Below are 14036 nucleotides of genomic sequence, written 5' to 3' on the forward strand. Positions count from 1 at the left end.
AAATTTTAGGCCTAAAATGCAAGTCCACCGAGCCGGATTTGAACCAGCGACCTAAGGATGCCTGAGTGGTATAAGTTCGTCTACAGTCCTCCGCTCTACCAACTGAGCTATCGGTGGATGTAGCATCGTACAGTTCTTGTGCAGGACTATGCAGGTCATGTCACGTTTGTAGTATGACGTGGTTTTTAAAATGATGCGATAGCTCGCACGTAGCAGAGGGTGGTTTCGATCCACCGACCTCTGGGTTATGGGCCCAGCACGCTTCCTCTGCGCCACTCTGCTGAAGCTAGGTAAGCTGAAATGTGTCTGATGTAAGGTGTAGTTTAGTATTGCGAACAGCACTCGAACTATGACCTTTTTACCATTTCCAGGGGGATTAGCTCACATGGTAGAGCGCTCGCTTTGCATGCGAGAGGTACCGGGATCGATGCCCGGATCCTCCAAGACGATGTTTTTAATTTATTTATTTTTATACTAATTTCAGTAGTTGCCAATGGTCATAAGAGGATTTATGATGCTCCTAAGATTACCTGGTATTAATAATAATAATAATAATACTAAACCGCGCTGCATATGTCTAGAGCATTTCTTGCTGTTTAATTTCGCATTGACAGTATACACAGTTTCAGCTTTTAACATGATCGACCGTGTGGCATTCGGGCATTGACGCCATCGCGAACATATTATTTAAATATGAACTCGTCCTCGGTAGTATAGTGGTAAGTATCCCCGCCTGTCACGCGGGAGACCGGGGTTCGATTCCCCGCCGGGGAGGTTCTTTTTATCTTGTCAATGTTTCGTTTCACGTCAGTAGCGTTCGCGGGACTGTCCGGGAATACAGATTTACGCCCGGTTAGCTCAGTCGGTAGAGCATCAGACTTTTAATCTGAGGGTCGCGGGTTCGAGTCCCTCATCGGGCGTAACAATTATTTGGTACGATGGTGAACTAACTTTCACCACAATGTCTTGTCGAAAGAGGATGAATAACGTAACATTTGCGGAGTGGCAAAGGCGAAGCAAACTTGATGGGGAACTAGCTCAGATGGTAGAGCGCTCGCTTAGCATGCGAGAGGTACCGGGATCGATGCCCGGGTTCTCCAATACCTTTTCCATAGGCGTAAAATAAATAAAATTTGCGCAGAGCAATTTGCAGCAGCGTTCGTGTCATGTCGGGATGGCCGAGCGGTCTATAGCGCCAGACTCAAGACAAAATAATCTTCCACTCATTGCGTGGAGAATTCTGGTCCTCGAATGAGGGCGTGGGTTCGAATCCCACTTCCGACAACTTTTCCCTGCCACACAAAATTTTAGGCCTAAAATGCAAGTCCACCGAGCCGGATTTGAACCAGCGACCTAAGGATGCCTGAGTGGTATAAGTTCGTCTACAGTCCTCCGCTCTACCAACTGAGCTATCGGTGGATGTAGCATCGTACAGTTCTTGTGCAGGACTATGCAGGTCATGTCACGTTTGTAGTATGACGTGGTTTTTAAAATGACGCGATAGCTCGCACGTAGCAGAGGGTGGTTTCGATCCACCGACCTCTGGGTTATGGGCCCAGCACGCTTCCTCTGCGCCACTCTGCTGAAGGTAGGTAAGCTGAAATGTGTCTGATGTAAGGTGTAGTTTAGTATTGCGAACAGCACTCGAACTATGACCTTTTTACCATTTCCAGGGGGATTAGCTCACATGGTAGAGCGCTCGCTTTGCATGCGAGAGGTACCGGGATCGATGCCCGGATCCTCCAAGCCGATGTTTTTAATTTATTTATTTTTATACTAATTTCAGTAGTTGCCAATGGTCATAAGAGGATTTATGATGCTTCTAAGATTACCTGGTATTAATAATAATAATAATAATACTAAACCGCGCTGCATATGTCTAGAGCATTTCTTGCTGTTTAATTTCGCATTGACAGTATACACAGTTTCAGCTTTTAACATGATCGACCGTGTGGCATTCGGGCATTGACGCCGTCGCGAACATATTATTTAAATATGAACTCGTCCTCGGTAGTATAGTGGTAAGTATCCCCGCCTGTCACGCGGGAGACCGGGGTTCGATTCCCCGCCGGGGAGGTTCTTTTTATCTTGTCAATGTTTCGTTTCACGTCAGTAGCGTTCGCGGGACTGTCCGGGAATACAGATTTACGCCCGGTTAGCTCAGTCGGTAGAGCATCAGACTTTTAATCTGAGGGTCGCGGGTTCGAGTCCCTCATCGGGCGTAACAATTATTTGGTACGATGGTGAACTAACTTTCACCACAATGTCTTGTCGAAAGAGGATGAATAACGTAACATTTGCGGAGTGGCAAAGGCGAAGCAAACTTGATGGGGAACTAGCTCAGATGGTAGAGCGCTCGCTTAGCATGCGAGAGGTACCGGGATCGATGCCCGGGTTTCCATAGGCGTAAAATAAATGAAATTTGCGCAGAGCAATTTGCAGCAGCGTTCGTGTCATGTCGGGATGGCCGAGCGGTCTAAGGCGCCAGACTCAAGACAAAATGTTCTTCCACTCATCGCGTGGAGAATTCTGGTCCTCGAATGAGGGCGTGGGTTCGAATCCCACTTCCGACAACTTTTCCCTGCCACACAAAATTTTAGGCCTAAAATGCAAGTCCACCGAGCCGGATTTGAACCAGCGACCTAAGGATGCCTGAGTGGTATAAGTTCGTCTACAGTCCTCCGCTCTACCAACTGAGCTATCGGTGGATGTAGCATCGTACAGTTCTTGTGCAGGACTATGCAGGTCATGTCACGTTTGTAGTATGACGTGGTTTTTAAAATGATGCGATAGCTCGCACGTAGCAGAGGGTGGTTTCGATCCACCGACCTCTGGGTTATGGGCCCAGCACGCTTCCTCTGCGCCACTCTGCTGAAGGTAGGTAAGCTGAAATGTGTCTGATGTAAGGTGTAGTTTAGTATTGCGAACAGCACTCGAACTATGACCTTTTTACCATTTCCAGGGGGATTAGCTCACATGGTAGAGCGCTCGCTTTGCATGCGAGAGGTACCTGGATCGATGCCCGGATCCTCCAAGACGATGTTTTTAATTTATTTATTTTTATACTAATTTCAGTAGTTGCCAATGGTCATAAGAGGATTTATGATGCTCCTAAGATTACCTGGTATTAATAATAATAATAATAATACTAAACCGCGCTGCATATGTCTAGAGCATTTCTTGCTGTTTAATTTCGCATTGACAGTATACACAGTTTCAGCTTTTAACATGATCGACCGTGTGGCATTCGGGCATTGACGCCATCGCGAACATATTATTTAAATATGAACTCGTCCTCGGTAGTATAGTGGTAAGTATCCCCGCCTGTCACGCGGGAGACCGGGGTTCGATTCCCCGCCGGGGAGGTTCTTTTTATCTTGTCAATGTTTCGTTTCACGTCAGTAGCGTTCGCGGGACTGTCCGGGAATACAGATTTACGCCCGGTTAGCTCAGTCGGTAGAGCATCAGACTTTTAATCTGAGGGTCGCGGGTTCGAGTCCCTCATCGGGCGTAACAATTATTTGGTACGATGGTGAACTAACTTTCACCACAATGTCTTGTCGAAAGAGGATGAATAACGTAACATTTGCGGAGTGGCAAAGGCGAAGCAAACTTGATGGGGAACTAGCTCAGATGGTAGAGCGCTCGCTTAGCATGCGAGAGGTACCGGGATCGATGCCCGGGTTCTCCAATGCCTTTTCCATAGGCGTAAAATAAAAGAAATTTGCGCAGAGCAATTTGCAGCAGCGTTCGTGTCATGTCGGGATGGCCGAGCGGTCTAAGGCGCCAGACTCAAGACAAAATGTTCTTCCACTCATCGCGTGGAGAATTCTGGTCCTCGAATGAGGGCGTGGGTTCGAATCCCACTTCCGACAACTTTTCCCTGCCACACAAAATTTTAGGCCTAAAATGCAAGTCCACCGAGCCGGATTTGAACCAGCGACCTAAGGATGCCTGAGTGGTATAAGTTCGTCTACAGTCCTCCGCTCTACCAACTGAGCTATCGGTGGATGTAGCATCGTACAGTTCTTGTGCAGGACTATGCAGGTCATGTCACGTTTGTAGTATGACGTGGTTTTTAAAATGATGCGATAGCTCGCACGCAGCAGAGGGTGGTTTCGATCCACCGACCTCTGGGTTATGGGCCCAGCACGCTTCCTCTGCGCCACTCTGCTGAAGGTAGGTAAGCTGAAATGTGTCTGATGTAAGGTGTAGTTTAGTATTGCGAACAGCACTCGAACTATGACCTTTTTACCATTTCCAGGGGGATTAGCTCACATGGTAGAGCGCTCGCTTTGCATGCGAGAGGTACCGGGATCGATGCCCGGATCCTCCAAGACGATGTTTTTAATTTATTTATTTTTATACTAATTTCAGTAGTTGCCAATGGTCATAAGAGGATTTATGATGCTCCTAAGATTACCTGGTATTAATAATAATAATAATAATACTAAACCGCGCTGCATATGTCTAGAGCATTTCTTGCTGTTTAATTTCGCATTGACAGTATACACAGTTTCAGCTTTTAACATGATCGACCGTGTGGCATTCGGGCATTGACGCCATCGCGAACATATTATTTAAATATGAACTCGTCCTCGGTAGTATAGTGGTAAGTATCCCCGCCTGTCACGCGGGAGACCGGGGTTCGATTCCCCGCCGGGGAGGTTCTTTTTATCTTGTCAATGTTTCGTTTCACGTCAGTAGCGTTCGCGGGACTGTCCGGGAATACAGATTTACGCCCGGTTAGCTCAGTCGGTAGAGCATCAGACTTTTAATCTGAGGGTCGCGGGTTCGAGTCCCTCATCGGGCGTAACAATTATTTGGTACGATGGTGAACTAACTTTCACCACAATGTCTTGTCGAAAGAGGATGAATAACGTAACATTTGCGGAGTGGCAAAGGCGAAGCAAACTTGATGGGGAACTAGCTCAGATGGTAGAGCGCTCGCTTAGCATGCGAGAGGTACCGGGATCGATGCCCGGGTTCTCCAATGCCTTTTCCATAGGCGTAAAATAAAAGAAATTTGCGCAGAGCAATTTGCAGCAGCGTTCGTGTCATGTCGGGATGGCCGAGCGGTCTAAGGCGCCAGACTCAAGACAAAATGTTCTTCCACTCATCGCGTGGAGAATTCTGGTCCTCGAATGAGGGCGTGGGTTCGAATCCCACTTCCGACAACTTTTCCCTGCCACACAAAATTTTAGGCCTAAAATGCAAGTCCACCGAGCCGGATTTGAACCAGCGACCTAAGGATGCCTGAGTGGTATAAGTTCGTCTACAGTCCTCCGCTCTACCAACTGAGCTATCGGTGGATGTAGCATCGTACAGTTCTTGTGCAGGACTATGCAGGTCATGTCACGTTTGTAGTATGACGTGGTTTTTAAAATGATGCGATAGCTCGCACGTAGCAGAGGGTGGTTTCGATCCACCGACCTCTGGGTTATGGGCCCAGCACGCTTCCTCTGCGCCACTCTGCTGAAGGTAGGTAAGCTGAAATGTGTCTGATGTAAGGTGTAGTTTAGTATTGCGAACAGCACTCGAACTATGACCTTTTTACCATTTCCAGGGGGATTAGCTCACATGGTAGAGCGCTCGCTTTGCATGCGAGAGGTACCGGGATCGATGCCCGGATCCTCCAAGACGATGTTTTTAATTTATTTATTTTTATACTAATTTCAGTAGTTGCCAATGGTCATAAGAGGATTTATGATGCTCCTAAGATTACCTGGTATTAATAATAATAATAATAATACTAAACCGCGCTGCATATGTCTAGAGCATTTCTTGCTGTTTAATTTCGCATTGACAGTATACACAGTTTCAGCTTTTAACATGATCGACCGTGTGGCATTCGGGCATTGACGCCATCGCGAACATATTATTTAAATATGAACTCGTCCTCGGTAGTATAGTGGTAAGTATCCCCGCCTGTCACGCGGGAGACCGGGGTTCGATTCCCCGCCGGGGAGGTTCTTTTTATCTTGTCAATGTTTCGTTTCACGTCAGTAGCGTTCGCGGGACTGTCCGGGAATACAGATTTACGCCCGGTTAGCTCAGTCGGTAGAGCATCAGACTTTTAATCTGAGGGTCGCGGGTTCGAGTCCCTCATCGGGCGTAACAATTATTTGGTACGATGGTGAACTAACTTTCACCACAATGTCTTGTCGAAAGAGGATGAATAACGTAACATTTGCGGAGTGGCAAAGGCGAAGCAAACTTGATGGGGAACTAGCTCAGATGGTAGAGCGCTCGCTTAGCATGCGAGAGGTACCGGGATCGATGCCCGGGTTCTCCAATGCCTTTTCCATAGGCGTAAAATAAAAGAAATTTGCGCAGAGCAATTTGCAGCAGCGTTCGTGTCATGTCGGGATGGCCGAGCGGTCTAAGGCGCCAGACTCAAGACAAAATGTTCTTCCACTCATCGCGTGGAGAATTCTGGTCCTCGAATGAGGGCGTGGGTTCGAATCCCACTTCCGACAACTTTTCCCTGCCACACAAAATTTTAGGCCTAAAATGCAAGTCCACCGAGCCGGATTTGAACCAGCGACCTAAGGATGCCTGAGTGGTATAAGTTCGTCTACAGTCCTCCGCTCTACCAACTGAGCTATCGGTGGGTGTAGCATCGTACAGTTCTTGTGCAGGACTATGCAGGTCATGTCACGTTTGTAGTATGACGTGGTTTTTAAAATGATGCGATAGCTCGCACGTAGCAGAGGGTGGTTTCGATCCACCGACCTCTGGGTTATGGGCCCAGCACGCTTCCTCTGCGCCACTCTGCTGAAGGTAGGTAAGCTGAAATGTGTCTGATGTAAGGTGTAGTTTAGTATTGCGAACAGCACTCGAACTATGACCTTTTTACCATTTCCAGGGGGATTAGCTCACATGGTAGAGCGCTCGCTTTGCATGCGAGAGGTACCGGGATCGATGCCCGGATCCTCCAAGACGATGTTTTTAATTTATTTATTTTTATACTAATTTCAGTAGTTGCCAATGGTCATAAGAGGATTTATGATGCTCCTAAGATTACCTGGTATTAATAATAATAATAATAATACTAAACCGCGCTGCATATGTCTAGAGCATTTCTTGCTGTTTAATTTCGCATTGACAGTATACACAGTTTCAGCTTTTAACATGATCGACCGTGTGGCATTCGGGCATTGACGCCATCGCGAACATATTATTTAAATATGAACTCGTCCTCGGTAGTATAGTGGTAAGTATCCCCGCCTGTCACGCGGGAGACCGGGGTTCGATTCCCCGCCGGGGAGGTTCTTTTTATCTTGTCAATGTTTCGTTTCACGTCAGTAGCGTTCGCGGGACTGTCCGGGAATACAGATTAACGCCCGGTTAGCTCAGTCGGTAGAGCATCAGACTTTTAATCTGAGGGTCGCGGGTTCGAGTCCCTCATCGGGCGTAACAATTATTTGGTACGATGGTGAACTAACTTTCACCACAATGTCTTGTCGAAAGAGGATGAATAACGTAACATTTGCGGAGTGGCAAAGGCGAAGCAAACTTGATGGGGAACTAGCTCAGATGGTAGAGCGCTCGCTTAGCATGCGAGAGGTACCGGGATCGATGCCCGGGTTCTCCAATGCCTTTTCCATAGGCGCAAAATAAAAGAAATTTGCGCAGAGCAATTTGCAGCAGCGTTCGTGTCATGTCGGGATGGCCGAGCGGTCTAAGGCGCCAGACTCAAGACAAAATGTTCTTCCACTCATCGCGTGGAGAATTCTGGTCCTCGAATGAGGGCGTGGGTTCGAATCCCACTTCCGACAACTTTTCCCTGCCACACAAAATTTTAGGCCTAAAATGCAAGTCCACCGAGCCGGATTTGAACCAGAGACCTAAGGATGCCTGAGTGGTATAAGTTCGTCTACAGTCCTCCGCTCTACCAACTGAGCTATCGGTGGATGTAGCATCGTACAGTTCTTGTGCAGGACTATGCAGGTCATGTCACGTTTGTAGTATGACGTGGTTTTTAAAATGATGCGATAGCTCGCACGTAGCAGAGGGTGGTTTCGATCCACCGACCTCTGGGTTATGGGCCCAGCACGCTTCCTCTGCGCCACTCTGCTGAAGGTAGGTAAGCTGAAATGTGTCTGATGTAAGGTGTAGTTTAGTATTGCGAACAGCACTCGAACTATGACCTTTTTACCATTTCCAGGGGGATTAGCTCACATGGTAGAGCGCTCGCTTTGCATGCGAGAGGTACCGGGATCGATGCCCGGATCCTCCAAGACGATGTTTTTAATTTATTTATTTTTATACTAATTTCAGTAGTTGCCAATGGTCATAAGAGGATTTATGATGCTCCTAAGATTACCTGGTATTAATAATAATAATAATAATACTAAACCGCGCTGCATAAGTCTAGAGCATTTCTTGCTGTTTAATTTCGCATTGACAGTATACACAGTTTCAGCTTTTAACATGATCGACCGTGTGGCATTCGGGCATTGACGCCATCGCGAACATATTATTTAAATATGAACTCGTCCTCGGTAGTATAGTGGTAAGTATCCCCGCCTGTCACGCGGGAGACCGGGGTTCGATTCCCCGCCGGGGAGGTTCTTTTTATCTTGTCAATGTTTCGTTTCACGTCAGTAGCGTTCGCGGGACTGTCCGGGAATACAGATTTACGCCCGGTTAGCTCAGTCGGTAGAGCATCAGACTTTTAATCTGAGGGTCGCGGGTTCGAGTCCCTCATCGGGCGTAACAATTATTTGGTACGATGGTGAACTAACTTTCACCACAATGTCTTGTCGAAAGAGGATGAATAACGTAACATTTGCGGAGTGGCAAAGGCGAAGCAAACTTGATGGGGAACTAGCTCAGATGGTAGAGCGCTCGCTTAGCATGCGAGAGGTACCGGGATCGATGCCCGGGTTCTCCAATGCCTTTTCCATAGGCGTAAAATAAAAGAAATTTGCGCAGAGCAATTTGCAGCAGCGTTCGTGTCATGTCGGGATGGCCGAGCGGTCTAAGGCGCCAGACTCAAGACAAAATGTTCTTCCACTCATCGCGTGGAGAATTCTGGTCCTCGAATGAGGGCGTGGGTTCGAATCCCACTTCCGACAACTTTTCCCTGCCACACAAAATTTTAGGCCTAAAATGCAAGTCCACCGAGCCGGATTTGAACCAGCGACCTAAGGATGCCTGAGTGGTATAAGTTCGTCTACAGTCCTCCGCTCTACCAACTGAGCTATCGGTGGATATAGCATCGTACAGTTCTTGTGCAGGACTATGCAGGTCATGTCACGTTTGTAGTATGACGTGGTTTTTAAAATGATGCGATAGCTCGCACGTAGCAGAGGGTGGTTTCGATCCACCGACCTCTGGGTTATGGGCCCAGCACGCTTCCTCTGCGCCACTCTGCTGAAGGTAGGTAAGCTGAAATGTGTCTGATGTAAGGTGTAGTTTAGTATTGCGAACAGCACTCGAACTATGACCTTTTTACCATTTCCAGGGGGATTAGCTCACATGGTAGAGCGCTCGCTTTGCATGCGAGAGGTACCGGGATCGATGCCCGGATCCTCCAAGACGATGTTTTCAATTTATTTATTTTTATACTAATTTCAGTAGTTGCCAATGGTCATAAGAGGATTTATGATGCTCCTAAGATTACCTGGTATTAATAATAATAATAATAATACTAAACCGCGCTGCATATGTCTAGAGCATTTCTTGCTGTTTAATTTCGCATTGACAGTATACACAGTTTCAGCTTTTAACATGATCGACCGTGTGGCATTCGGGCATTGACGCCATCGCGAACATATTATTTAAATATGAACTCGTCCTCGGTAGTATAGTGGTAAGTATCCCCGCCTGTCACGCAGGAGACCGGGGTTCGATTCCCCGCCGGGGAGGTTCTTTTTATCTTGTCAATGTTTCGTTTCACGTCAGTAGCGTTCGCGGGACTGTCCGGGAATACAGATTTACGCTCGGTTAGCTCAGTCGGTAGAGCATCAGACTTTTAATCTGACGGTCGCGGGTTCGAGTCCCTCATCGGGCGTAACAATTATTTGGTACGATGGTGAACTAACTTTCACCACAATGTCTTGTCGAAAAAGGATGAATAACGTGACATTTGCGGAGTGGCAAAGGCGAAGCAAACTTGATGGGGAACTAGCTCAGATGGTAGAGCGCTCGCTTAGCATGCGAGAGGTACCGGGATCGATGCCCGGGTTCTCCAATGCCTTTTCCATAGGCGTAAAATAAAAGAAATTTGCGCAGAGCAATTTGCAGCAGCGTTCGTGTCATGTCGGGATGGCCGAGCGGTCTAAGGCGCCAGACTCAAGACAAAATGTTCTTCCACTCATCGCGTGGAGAATTCTGGTCCTCGAATGAGGGCGTGGGTTCGAATCCCACTTCCGACAACTTTTCCCTGCCACACAAAATTTTAGGCCTAAAATGCAAGTCCACCGAGCCGGATTTGAACCAGCGACCTAAGGATGCCTGAGTGGTATAAGTTCGTCTACAGTCCTCCGCTCTACCAACTGAGCTATCGGTGGATGTAGCATCGTACAGTTCTTGTGCAGGACTATGCAGGTCATGTCACGTTTGTAGTATGACGTGGTTTTTAAAATGATGCGATAGCTCGCACGTAGCAGAGGGTGGTTTCGATCCACCGACCTCTGGGTTATGGGCCCAGCACGCTTCCTCTGCGCCACTCTGCTGAAGGTAGGTAAGCTGAAATGTGTCTGATGTAAGGTGTAGTTTAGTATTGCGAACAGCACTCGAACTATGACCTTTTTACCATTTCCAGGGGGATTAGCTCACATGGTAGAGCGCTCGCTTTGCATGCGAGAGGTACCGGGATCGATGCCCGGATCCTCCAAGACGATGTTTTTAATTTATTTATTTTTATACTAATTTCAGTAGTTGCCAATGGTCATAAGAGGATTTATGATGCTCCTAAGATTACCTGGTATTAATAATAATAATAATAATAATACTAAACCGCGCTGCATATGTCTAGAGCATTTCTTGCTGTTTAATTTCGCATTGACTGTATACACAGTTTCAGCTTTTAACATGATCGACCGTGTGGCATTCGGGCATTGACGCCATCGCGAACATATTATTTAAGTATGAACTCGTCCTCGGTAGTATAGTGGTAAGTATCCCCGCCTGTCACGCGGGAGACCGGGGTTCGATTCCCCGCCGGGGAGGTTCTTTTTATCTTGTCAATGTTTCGTTTCACGTCAGTAGCGTTCGCGGGACTGTCCGGGAATACAGATTTACGCCCGGTTAGCTCAGTCGGTAGAGCATCAGACTTTTAATCTGAGGGTCGCGGGTTCGAGTCCCTCATCGGGCGTAACAATTATTTGGTACGATGGTGAACTAACTTTCACCACAATGTCTTGTCGAAAGAGGATGAATAACGTAACATTTGCGGAGTGGCAAAGGCGAAGCAAACTTGATGGGGAACTAGCTCAGATGGTAGAGCGCTCGCTTAGCATGCGAGAGGTACCGGGATCGATGCCCGGGTTCTCCAATGCCTTTTCCATAGGCGTAAAATAAAAGAAATTTGCGCAGAGCAATTTGCAGCAGCGTTCGTGTCATGTCGGGATGGCCGAGCGGTCTAAGGCGCCAGACTCAAGACAAAATGTTCTTCCACTCATCGCGTGGAGAATTCTGGTCCTCGAATGAGGGCGTGGGTTCGAATCCCACTTCCGACAACTTTTCCCTGCCACACAAAATTTTAGGCCTAAAATGCAAGTCCACCGAGCCGGATTTGAACCAGCGACCTAAGGATGCCTGAGTGGTATAAGTTCGTCTACAGTCCTCCGCTCTACCAACTGAGCTATCGGTGGATGTAGCATCGTACAGTTCTTGTGCAGGACTATGCAGGTCATGTCACGTTTGTAGTATGACGTGGTTTTTAAAATGATGCGATAGCTCGCACGTAGCAGAGGGTGGTTTCGATCCACCGACCTCTGGGTTATGGGCCCAGCACGCTTCCTCTGCGCCACTCTGCTGAAGGTAGGTAAGCTGAAATGTGTCTGATGTAAGGTGTAGTTTAGTATTGCGAACAGCACTCGAACTATGACCTTTTTACCATTTCCAGGGGGATTAGCTCACATGGTAGAGCGCTCGCTTTGCATGCGAGAGGTACCGGGATCGATGCCCGGATCCTCCAAGACGATGTTTTTAATTTATTTATTTTTATACTAATTTCAGTAGTTGCCAATGGTCATAAGAGGATTTATGATGCTCCTAAGATTACCTGGTATTAATAATAATAATAATAATACTAAACCGCGCTGCATATGTCTAGAGCATTTCTTGTTGTTTAATTTCGCATTGACAGTATACACAGTTTCAGCTTTTAACATGATCGACCGTGTGGCATTCGGGCATTGACGCCATCGCGAACATATTATTTAAGTATGAACTCGTCCTCGGTAGTATAGTGGTAAGTATCCCCGCCTGTCACGCGGGAGACCGGGGTTCGATTCCCCGCCGGGGAGGTTCTTTTTATCTTGTCAATGTTTCGTTTCACGTCAGTAGCGTTCGCGGGACTGTCCGGGAATACAGATTTACGCCCGGTTAGCTCAGTCGGTAGAGCATCAGACTTTTAATCTGAGGGTCGCGGGTTCGAGTCCCTCATCGGGCGTAACAATTATTTGGTACGATGGTGAACTAACTTTCACCACAATGTCTTGTCGAAAGAGGATGAATAACGTAACATTTGCGGAGTGGCAAAGGCGAAGCAAACTTGATGGGGAACTAGCTCAGATGGTAGAGCGCTCGCTTAGCATGCGAGAGGTACCGGGATCGATGCCCGGGTTCTCCAATGCCTTTTCCATAGGCGTAAAATAAAAGAAATTTGCGCAGAGCAATTTGCAGCAGCGTTCGTGTCATGTCGGGATGGCCGAGCGGTCTAAGGCGCCAGACTCAAGACAAAATGTTCTTCCACTCATCGCGTGGAGAATTCTGGTCCTCGAATGAGGGCGTGGGTTCGAATCCCACTTCCGACAACTTTTCCCTGCCACACAAAATTTTAGGCCTAAAATGCAAGTCCACCGAGCCGGATTTGAACCAGCGACCTAAGGATGCCTGAGTGGTATAAGTTCGTCTACAGTCCTCCGCTCTACCAACTGAGCTATCGGTGGATGTAGCATCGTACAGTTCTTGTGCAGGACTATGCAGGTCATGTCACGTTTGTAGTATGACGTGGTTTTTAAAATGATGCGATAGCTCGCACGTAGCAGAGGGTGGTTTCGATCCACCGACCTCTGGGTTATGGGCCCAGCACGCTTCCTCTGCGCCACTCTGCTGAAGGTAGGTAAGCTGAAATGTGTCTGATGTAAGGTGTAGTTTAGTATTGCGAACAGCACTCGAACTATGACCTTTTCACCATTTCCAGGGGGATTAGCTCACATGGTAGAGCGCTCCCTTTGCATGCGAGAGGTACCGGGATCGATGCCCGGATCCTCCAAGACGATGTTTTTAATTTATTTATTTTTATACTAATTTCAGTAGTTGCCAATGGTCATAAGAGGATTTATGATGCTCCTAAGATTACCTGGTATTAATAATAATAATAATAATACTAAACCGCGCTGCATATGTCTAGAGCATTTCTTGCTGTTTAATTTCGCATTGACAGTATACACAGTTTCAGCTTTTAACATGATCGACCGTGTGGCATTCGGGCATTGACGCCATCGCGAACATATTATTTAAATATGAACTCGTCCTCGGTAGTATAGTGGTAAGTATCCCCGCCTGTCACGCGGGAGACCGGGGTTCGATTCCCCGCCGGGGAGGTTCTTTTTATCTTGTCAATGTTTCGTTTCACGTCAGTAGCGTTCGCGGGACTGTCCGGGAATACAGATTTACGCCCGGTTAGCTCAGTCGGTAGAGCATCAGACTTTTAATCTGAGGGTCGCGGGTTCGAGTCCCTCATCGGGCGTAACAATTATTTGGTACGATGGTGAACTAACTTTCACCACAATTTCTTGTCGAAAGAGGATGAATAACGTAACATTTGCGGAGTGGCAAAGGCGAAGCAAACTTGA

At 47.3% G+C, this 14036-nt stretch overlaps 59 non-coding genes across 59 annotated transcripts; 49 read left to right on the plus strand and 10 right to left on the minus strand.

The window, feature by feature from the left end:
• Positions 1-23: 23 nt before the first annotated feature.
• Positions 24-117, minus strand: Trnay-gua (transfer RNA tyrosine (anticodon GUA)). The gene is made up of 2 exons: positions 81-117; positions 24-59 (listed from the first exon to the last, which is right to left on the minus strand). It is a non-coding gene; the product is annotated as a tRNA-Tyr (tRNA).
• Positions 118-370: 253 nt separating this feature from the next.
• Positions 371-443, plus strand: Trnaa-ugc (transfer RNA alanine (anticodon UGC)). Its single transcript has one exon. It is a non-coding gene; the product is annotated as a tRNA-Ala (tRNA).
• Positions 444-702: 259 nt separating this feature from the next.
• Positions 703-774, plus strand: Trnad-guc (transfer RNA aspartic acid (anticodon GUC)). The gene has a single exon. It is a non-coding gene; the product is annotated as a tRNA-Asp (tRNA).
• A 73-nt stretch (positions 775-847) lies between these two features.
• On the plus strand, positions 848-920 carry Trnak-uuu (transfer RNA lysine (anticodon UUU)). The gene has a single exon. It is a non-coding gene; the product is annotated as a tRNA-Lys (tRNA).
• Positions 921-1027: 107 nt separating this feature from the next.
• Positions 1028-1100, plus strand: Trnaa-agc (transfer RNA alanine (anticodon AGC)). The gene has a single exon. It is a non-coding gene; the product is annotated as a tRNA-Ala (tRNA).
• A 225-nt stretch (positions 1101-1325) lies between these two features.
• On the minus strand, positions 1326-1419 carry Trnay-gua (transfer RNA tyrosine (anticodon GUA)). The gene is made up of 2 exons: positions 1383-1419; positions 1326-1361 (listed from the first exon to the last, which is right to left on the minus strand). It is a non-coding gene; the product is annotated as a tRNA-Tyr (tRNA).
• A 253-nt stretch (positions 1420-1672) lies between these two features.
• On the plus strand, positions 1673-1745 carry Trnaa-ugc (transfer RNA alanine (anticodon UGC)). The gene has a single exon. It is a non-coding gene; the product is annotated as a tRNA-Ala (tRNA).
• A 259-nt stretch (positions 1746-2004) lies between these two features.
• On the plus strand, positions 2005-2076 carry Trnad-guc (transfer RNA aspartic acid (anticodon GUC)). The gene has a single exon. It is a non-coding gene; the product is annotated as a tRNA-Asp (tRNA).
• Positions 2077-2149: 73 nt separating this feature from the next.
• On the plus strand, positions 2150-2222 carry Trnak-uuu (transfer RNA lysine (anticodon UUU)). The gene has a single exon. It is a non-coding gene; the product is annotated as a tRNA-Lys (tRNA).
• A 235-nt stretch (positions 2223-2457) lies between these two features.
• On the plus strand, positions 2458-2573 carry Trnal-caa (transfer RNA leucine (anticodon CAA)). Its single transcript has 2 exons — positions 2458-2495; positions 2528-2573. It is a non-coding gene; the product is annotated as a tRNA-Leu (tRNA).
• A 41-nt stretch (positions 2574-2614) lies between these two features.
• On the minus strand, positions 2615-2708 carry Trnay-gua (transfer RNA tyrosine (anticodon GUA)). The gene is made up of 2 exons: positions 2672-2708; positions 2615-2650 (listed from the first exon to the last, which is right to left on the minus strand). It is a non-coding gene; the product is annotated as a tRNA-Tyr (tRNA).
• Positions 2709-3293: 585 nt separating this feature from the next.
• Positions 3294-3365, plus strand: Trnad-guc (transfer RNA aspartic acid (anticodon GUC)). The gene has a single exon. It is a non-coding gene; the product is annotated as a tRNA-Asp (tRNA).
• Positions 3366-3438: 73 nt separating this feature from the next.
• Positions 3439-3511, plus strand: Trnak-uuu (transfer RNA lysine (anticodon UUU)). The gene has a single exon. It is a non-coding gene; the product is annotated as a tRNA-Lys (tRNA).
• A 107-nt stretch (positions 3512-3618) lies between these two features.
• Trnaa-agc (transfer RNA alanine (anticodon AGC)) lies at positions 3619-3691 on the plus strand. The gene has a single exon. It is a non-coding gene; the product is annotated as a tRNA-Ala (tRNA).
• Positions 3692-3759: 68 nt separating this feature from the next.
• On the plus strand, positions 3760-3875 carry Trnal-caa (transfer RNA leucine (anticodon CAA)). The gene is made up of 2 exons: positions 3760-3797; positions 3830-3875. It is a non-coding gene; the product is annotated as a tRNA-Leu (tRNA).
• Positions 3876-3916: 41 nt separating this feature from the next.
• Trnay-gua (transfer RNA tyrosine (anticodon GUA)) lies at positions 3917-4010 on the minus strand. Its single transcript has 2 exons — positions 3974-4010; positions 3917-3952 (listed from the first exon to the last, which is right to left on the minus strand). It is a non-coding gene; the product is annotated as a tRNA-Tyr (tRNA).
• A 253-nt stretch (positions 4011-4263) lies between these two features.
• Trnaa-ugc (transfer RNA alanine (anticodon UGC)) lies at positions 4264-4336 on the plus strand. The gene has a single exon. It is a non-coding gene; the product is annotated as a tRNA-Ala (tRNA).
• A 259-nt stretch (positions 4337-4595) lies between these two features.
• On the plus strand, positions 4596-4667 carry Trnad-guc (transfer RNA aspartic acid (anticodon GUC)). The gene has a single exon. It is a non-coding gene; the product is annotated as a tRNA-Asp (tRNA).
• A 73-nt stretch (positions 4668-4740) lies between these two features.
• On the plus strand, positions 4741-4813 carry Trnak-uuu (transfer RNA lysine (anticodon UUU)). The gene has a single exon. It is a non-coding gene; the product is annotated as a tRNA-Lys (tRNA).
• Positions 4814-4920: 107 nt separating this feature from the next.
• Positions 4921-4993, plus strand: Trnaa-agc (transfer RNA alanine (anticodon AGC)). The gene has a single exon. It is a non-coding gene; the product is annotated as a tRNA-Ala (tRNA).
• Positions 4994-5061: 68 nt separating this feature from the next.
• Trnal-caa (transfer RNA leucine (anticodon CAA)) lies at positions 5062-5177 on the plus strand. The gene is made up of 2 exons: positions 5062-5099; positions 5132-5177. It is a non-coding gene; the product is annotated as a tRNA-Leu (tRNA).
• A 41-nt stretch (positions 5178-5218) lies between these two features.
• Trnay-gua (transfer RNA tyrosine (anticodon GUA)) lies at positions 5219-5312 on the minus strand. The gene is made up of 2 exons: positions 5276-5312; positions 5219-5254 (listed from the first exon to the last, which is right to left on the minus strand). It is a non-coding gene; the product is annotated as a tRNA-Tyr (tRNA).
• Positions 5313-5565: 253 nt separating this feature from the next.
• On the plus strand, positions 5566-5638 carry Trnaa-ugc (transfer RNA alanine (anticodon UGC)). The gene has a single exon. It is a non-coding gene; the product is annotated as a tRNA-Ala (tRNA).
• Positions 5639-5897: 259 nt separating this feature from the next.
• Positions 5898-5969, plus strand: Trnad-guc (transfer RNA aspartic acid (anticodon GUC)). The gene has a single exon. It is a non-coding gene; the product is annotated as a tRNA-Asp (tRNA).
• A 73-nt stretch (positions 5970-6042) lies between these two features.
• Trnak-uuu (transfer RNA lysine (anticodon UUU)) lies at positions 6043-6115 on the plus strand. Its single transcript has one exon. It is a non-coding gene; the product is annotated as a tRNA-Lys (tRNA).
• Positions 6116-6222: 107 nt separating this feature from the next.
• On the plus strand, positions 6223-6295 carry Trnaa-agc (transfer RNA alanine (anticodon AGC)). Its single transcript has one exon. It is a non-coding gene; the product is annotated as a tRNA-Ala (tRNA).
• Positions 6296-6363: 68 nt separating this feature from the next.
• Trnal-caa (transfer RNA leucine (anticodon CAA)) lies at positions 6364-6479 on the plus strand. Its single transcript has 2 exons — positions 6364-6401; positions 6434-6479. It is a non-coding gene; the product is annotated as a tRNA-Leu (tRNA).
• Positions 6480-6520: 41 nt separating this feature from the next.
• Trnay-gua (transfer RNA tyrosine (anticodon GUA)) lies at positions 6521-6614 on the minus strand. Its single transcript has 2 exons — positions 6578-6614; positions 6521-6556 (listed from the first exon to the last, which is right to left on the minus strand). It is a non-coding gene; the product is annotated as a tRNA-Tyr (tRNA).
• A 253-nt stretch (positions 6615-6867) lies between these two features.
• Trnaa-ugc (transfer RNA alanine (anticodon UGC)) lies at positions 6868-6940 on the plus strand. The gene has a single exon. It is a non-coding gene; the product is annotated as a tRNA-Ala (tRNA).
• Positions 6941-7199: 259 nt separating this feature from the next.
• On the plus strand, positions 7200-7271 carry Trnad-guc (transfer RNA aspartic acid (anticodon GUC)). The gene has a single exon. It is a non-coding gene; the product is annotated as a tRNA-Asp (tRNA).
• A 73-nt stretch (positions 7272-7344) lies between these two features.
• Positions 7345-7417, plus strand: Trnak-uuu (transfer RNA lysine (anticodon UUU)). The gene has a single exon. It is a non-coding gene; the product is annotated as a tRNA-Lys (tRNA).
• A 107-nt stretch (positions 7418-7524) lies between these two features.
• Trnaa-agc (transfer RNA alanine (anticodon AGC)) lies at positions 7525-7597 on the plus strand. The gene has a single exon. It is a non-coding gene; the product is annotated as a tRNA-Ala (tRNA).
• Positions 7598-7665: 68 nt separating this feature from the next.
• Trnal-caa (transfer RNA leucine (anticodon CAA)) lies at positions 7666-7781 on the plus strand. Its single transcript has 2 exons — positions 7666-7703; positions 7736-7781. It is a non-coding gene; the product is annotated as a tRNA-Leu (tRNA).
• A 388-nt stretch (positions 7782-8169) lies between these two features.
• On the plus strand, positions 8170-8242 carry Trnaa-ugc (transfer RNA alanine (anticodon UGC)). The gene has a single exon. It is a non-coding gene; the product is annotated as a tRNA-Ala (tRNA).
• A 259-nt stretch (positions 8243-8501) lies between these two features.
• Positions 8502-8573, plus strand: Trnad-guc (transfer RNA aspartic acid (anticodon GUC)). Its single transcript has one exon. It is a non-coding gene; the product is annotated as a tRNA-Asp (tRNA).
• Positions 8574-8646: 73 nt separating this feature from the next.
• Positions 8647-8719, plus strand: Trnak-uuu (transfer RNA lysine (anticodon UUU)). The gene has a single exon. It is a non-coding gene; the product is annotated as a tRNA-Lys (tRNA).
• A 107-nt stretch (positions 8720-8826) lies between these two features.
• Positions 8827-8899, plus strand: Trnaa-agc (transfer RNA alanine (anticodon AGC)). Its single transcript has one exon. It is a non-coding gene; the product is annotated as a tRNA-Ala (tRNA).
• A 68-nt stretch (positions 8900-8967) lies between these two features.
• Trnal-caa (transfer RNA leucine (anticodon CAA)) lies at positions 8968-9083 on the plus strand. Its single transcript has 2 exons — positions 8968-9005; positions 9038-9083. It is a non-coding gene; the product is annotated as a tRNA-Leu (tRNA).
• A 41-nt stretch (positions 9084-9124) lies between these two features.
• On the minus strand, positions 9125-9218 carry Trnay-gua (transfer RNA tyrosine (anticodon GUA)). The gene is made up of 2 exons: positions 9182-9218; positions 9125-9160 (listed from the first exon to the last, which is right to left on the minus strand). It is a non-coding gene; the product is annotated as a tRNA-Tyr (tRNA).
• Positions 9219-9471: 253 nt separating this feature from the next.
• Trnaa-ugc (transfer RNA alanine (anticodon UGC)) lies at positions 9472-9544 on the plus strand. Its single transcript has one exon. It is a non-coding gene; the product is annotated as a tRNA-Ala (tRNA).
• A 259-nt stretch (positions 9545-9803) lies between these two features.
• On the plus strand, positions 9804-9875 carry Trnad-guc (transfer RNA aspartic acid (anticodon GUC)). The gene has a single exon. It is a non-coding gene; the product is annotated as a tRNA-Asp (tRNA).
• A 73-nt stretch (positions 9876-9948) lies between these two features.
• Trnak-uuu (transfer RNA lysine (anticodon UUU)) lies at positions 9949-10021 on the plus strand. The gene has a single exon. It is a non-coding gene; the product is annotated as a tRNA-Lys (tRNA).
• A 107-nt stretch (positions 10022-10128) lies between these two features.
• Trnaa-agc (transfer RNA alanine (anticodon AGC)) lies at positions 10129-10201 on the plus strand. Its single transcript has one exon. It is a non-coding gene; the product is annotated as a tRNA-Ala (tRNA).
• A 68-nt stretch (positions 10202-10269) lies between these two features.
• Positions 10270-10385, plus strand: Trnal-caa (transfer RNA leucine (anticodon CAA)). The gene is made up of 2 exons: positions 10270-10307; positions 10340-10385. It is a non-coding gene; the product is annotated as a tRNA-Leu (tRNA).
• Positions 10386-10426: 41 nt separating this feature from the next.
• On the minus strand, positions 10427-10520 carry Trnay-gua (transfer RNA tyrosine (anticodon GUA)). Its single transcript has 2 exons — positions 10484-10520; positions 10427-10462 (listed from the first exon to the last, which is right to left on the minus strand). It is a non-coding gene; the product is annotated as a tRNA-Tyr (tRNA).
• Positions 10521-10773: 253 nt separating this feature from the next.
• Positions 10774-10846, plus strand: Trnaa-ugc (transfer RNA alanine (anticodon UGC)). The gene has a single exon. It is a non-coding gene; the product is annotated as a tRNA-Ala (tRNA).
• A 262-nt stretch (positions 10847-11108) lies between these two features.
• Trnad-guc (transfer RNA aspartic acid (anticodon GUC)) lies at positions 11109-11180 on the plus strand. Its single transcript has one exon. It is a non-coding gene; the product is annotated as a tRNA-Asp (tRNA).
• Positions 11181-11253: 73 nt separating this feature from the next.
• Positions 11254-11326, plus strand: Trnak-uuu (transfer RNA lysine (anticodon UUU)). The gene has a single exon. It is a non-coding gene; the product is annotated as a tRNA-Lys (tRNA).
• Positions 11327-11433: 107 nt separating this feature from the next.
• Positions 11434-11506, plus strand: Trnaa-agc (transfer RNA alanine (anticodon AGC)). Its single transcript has one exon. It is a non-coding gene; the product is annotated as a tRNA-Ala (tRNA).
• A 68-nt stretch (positions 11507-11574) lies between these two features.
• On the plus strand, positions 11575-11690 carry Trnal-caa (transfer RNA leucine (anticodon CAA)). Its single transcript has 2 exons — positions 11575-11612; positions 11645-11690. It is a non-coding gene; the product is annotated as a tRNA-Leu (tRNA).
• Positions 11691-11731: 41 nt separating this feature from the next.
• Trnay-gua (transfer RNA tyrosine (anticodon GUA)) lies at positions 11732-11825 on the minus strand. Its single transcript has 2 exons — positions 11789-11825; positions 11732-11767 (listed from the first exon to the last, which is right to left on the minus strand). It is a non-coding gene; the product is annotated as a tRNA-Tyr (tRNA).
• A 253-nt stretch (positions 11826-12078) lies between these two features.
• Trnaa-ugc (transfer RNA alanine (anticodon UGC)) lies at positions 12079-12151 on the plus strand. The gene has a single exon. It is a non-coding gene; the product is annotated as a tRNA-Ala (tRNA).
• Positions 12152-12410: 259 nt separating this feature from the next.
• On the plus strand, positions 12411-12482 carry Trnad-guc (transfer RNA aspartic acid (anticodon GUC)). Its single transcript has one exon. It is a non-coding gene; the product is annotated as a tRNA-Asp (tRNA).
• Positions 12483-12555: 73 nt separating this feature from the next.
• Trnak-uuu (transfer RNA lysine (anticodon UUU)) lies at positions 12556-12628 on the plus strand. Its single transcript has one exon. It is a non-coding gene; the product is annotated as a tRNA-Lys (tRNA).
• Positions 12629-12735: 107 nt separating this feature from the next.
• Trnaa-agc (transfer RNA alanine (anticodon AGC)) lies at positions 12736-12808 on the plus strand. Its single transcript has one exon. It is a non-coding gene; the product is annotated as a tRNA-Ala (tRNA).
• A 68-nt stretch (positions 12809-12876) lies between these two features.
• On the plus strand, positions 12877-12992 carry Trnal-caa (transfer RNA leucine (anticodon CAA)). The gene is made up of 2 exons: positions 12877-12914; positions 12947-12992. It is a non-coding gene; the product is annotated as a tRNA-Leu (tRNA).
• Positions 12993-13033: 41 nt separating this feature from the next.
• Trnay-gua (transfer RNA tyrosine (anticodon GUA)) lies at positions 13034-13127 on the minus strand. Its single transcript has 2 exons — positions 13091-13127; positions 13034-13069 (listed from the first exon to the last, which is right to left on the minus strand). It is a non-coding gene; the product is annotated as a tRNA-Tyr (tRNA).
• A 585-nt stretch (positions 13128-13712) lies between these two features.
• On the plus strand, positions 13713-13784 carry Trnad-guc (transfer RNA aspartic acid (anticodon GUC)). The gene has a single exon. It is a non-coding gene; the product is annotated as a tRNA-Asp (tRNA).
• A 73-nt stretch (positions 13785-13857) lies between these two features.
• Positions 13858-13930, plus strand: Trnak-uuu (transfer RNA lysine (anticodon UUU)). The gene has a single exon. It is a non-coding gene; the product is annotated as a tRNA-Lys (tRNA).
• The last annotated feature ends 106 nt before the right edge of the window (positions 13931-14036 follow it).

The sequence above is a fragment of the Hydractinia symbiolongicarpus genome, chromosome 3, assembly GCF_029227915.1.
Source record: "Hydractinia symbiolongicarpus strain clone_291-10 chromosome 3, HSymV2.1, whole genome shotgun sequence".
In the NCBI taxonomy this organism is placed as follows: Eukaryota; Metazoa; Cnidaria; class Hydrozoa; order Anthoathecata; family Hydractiniidae; genus Hydractinia; species Hydractinia symbiolongicarpus.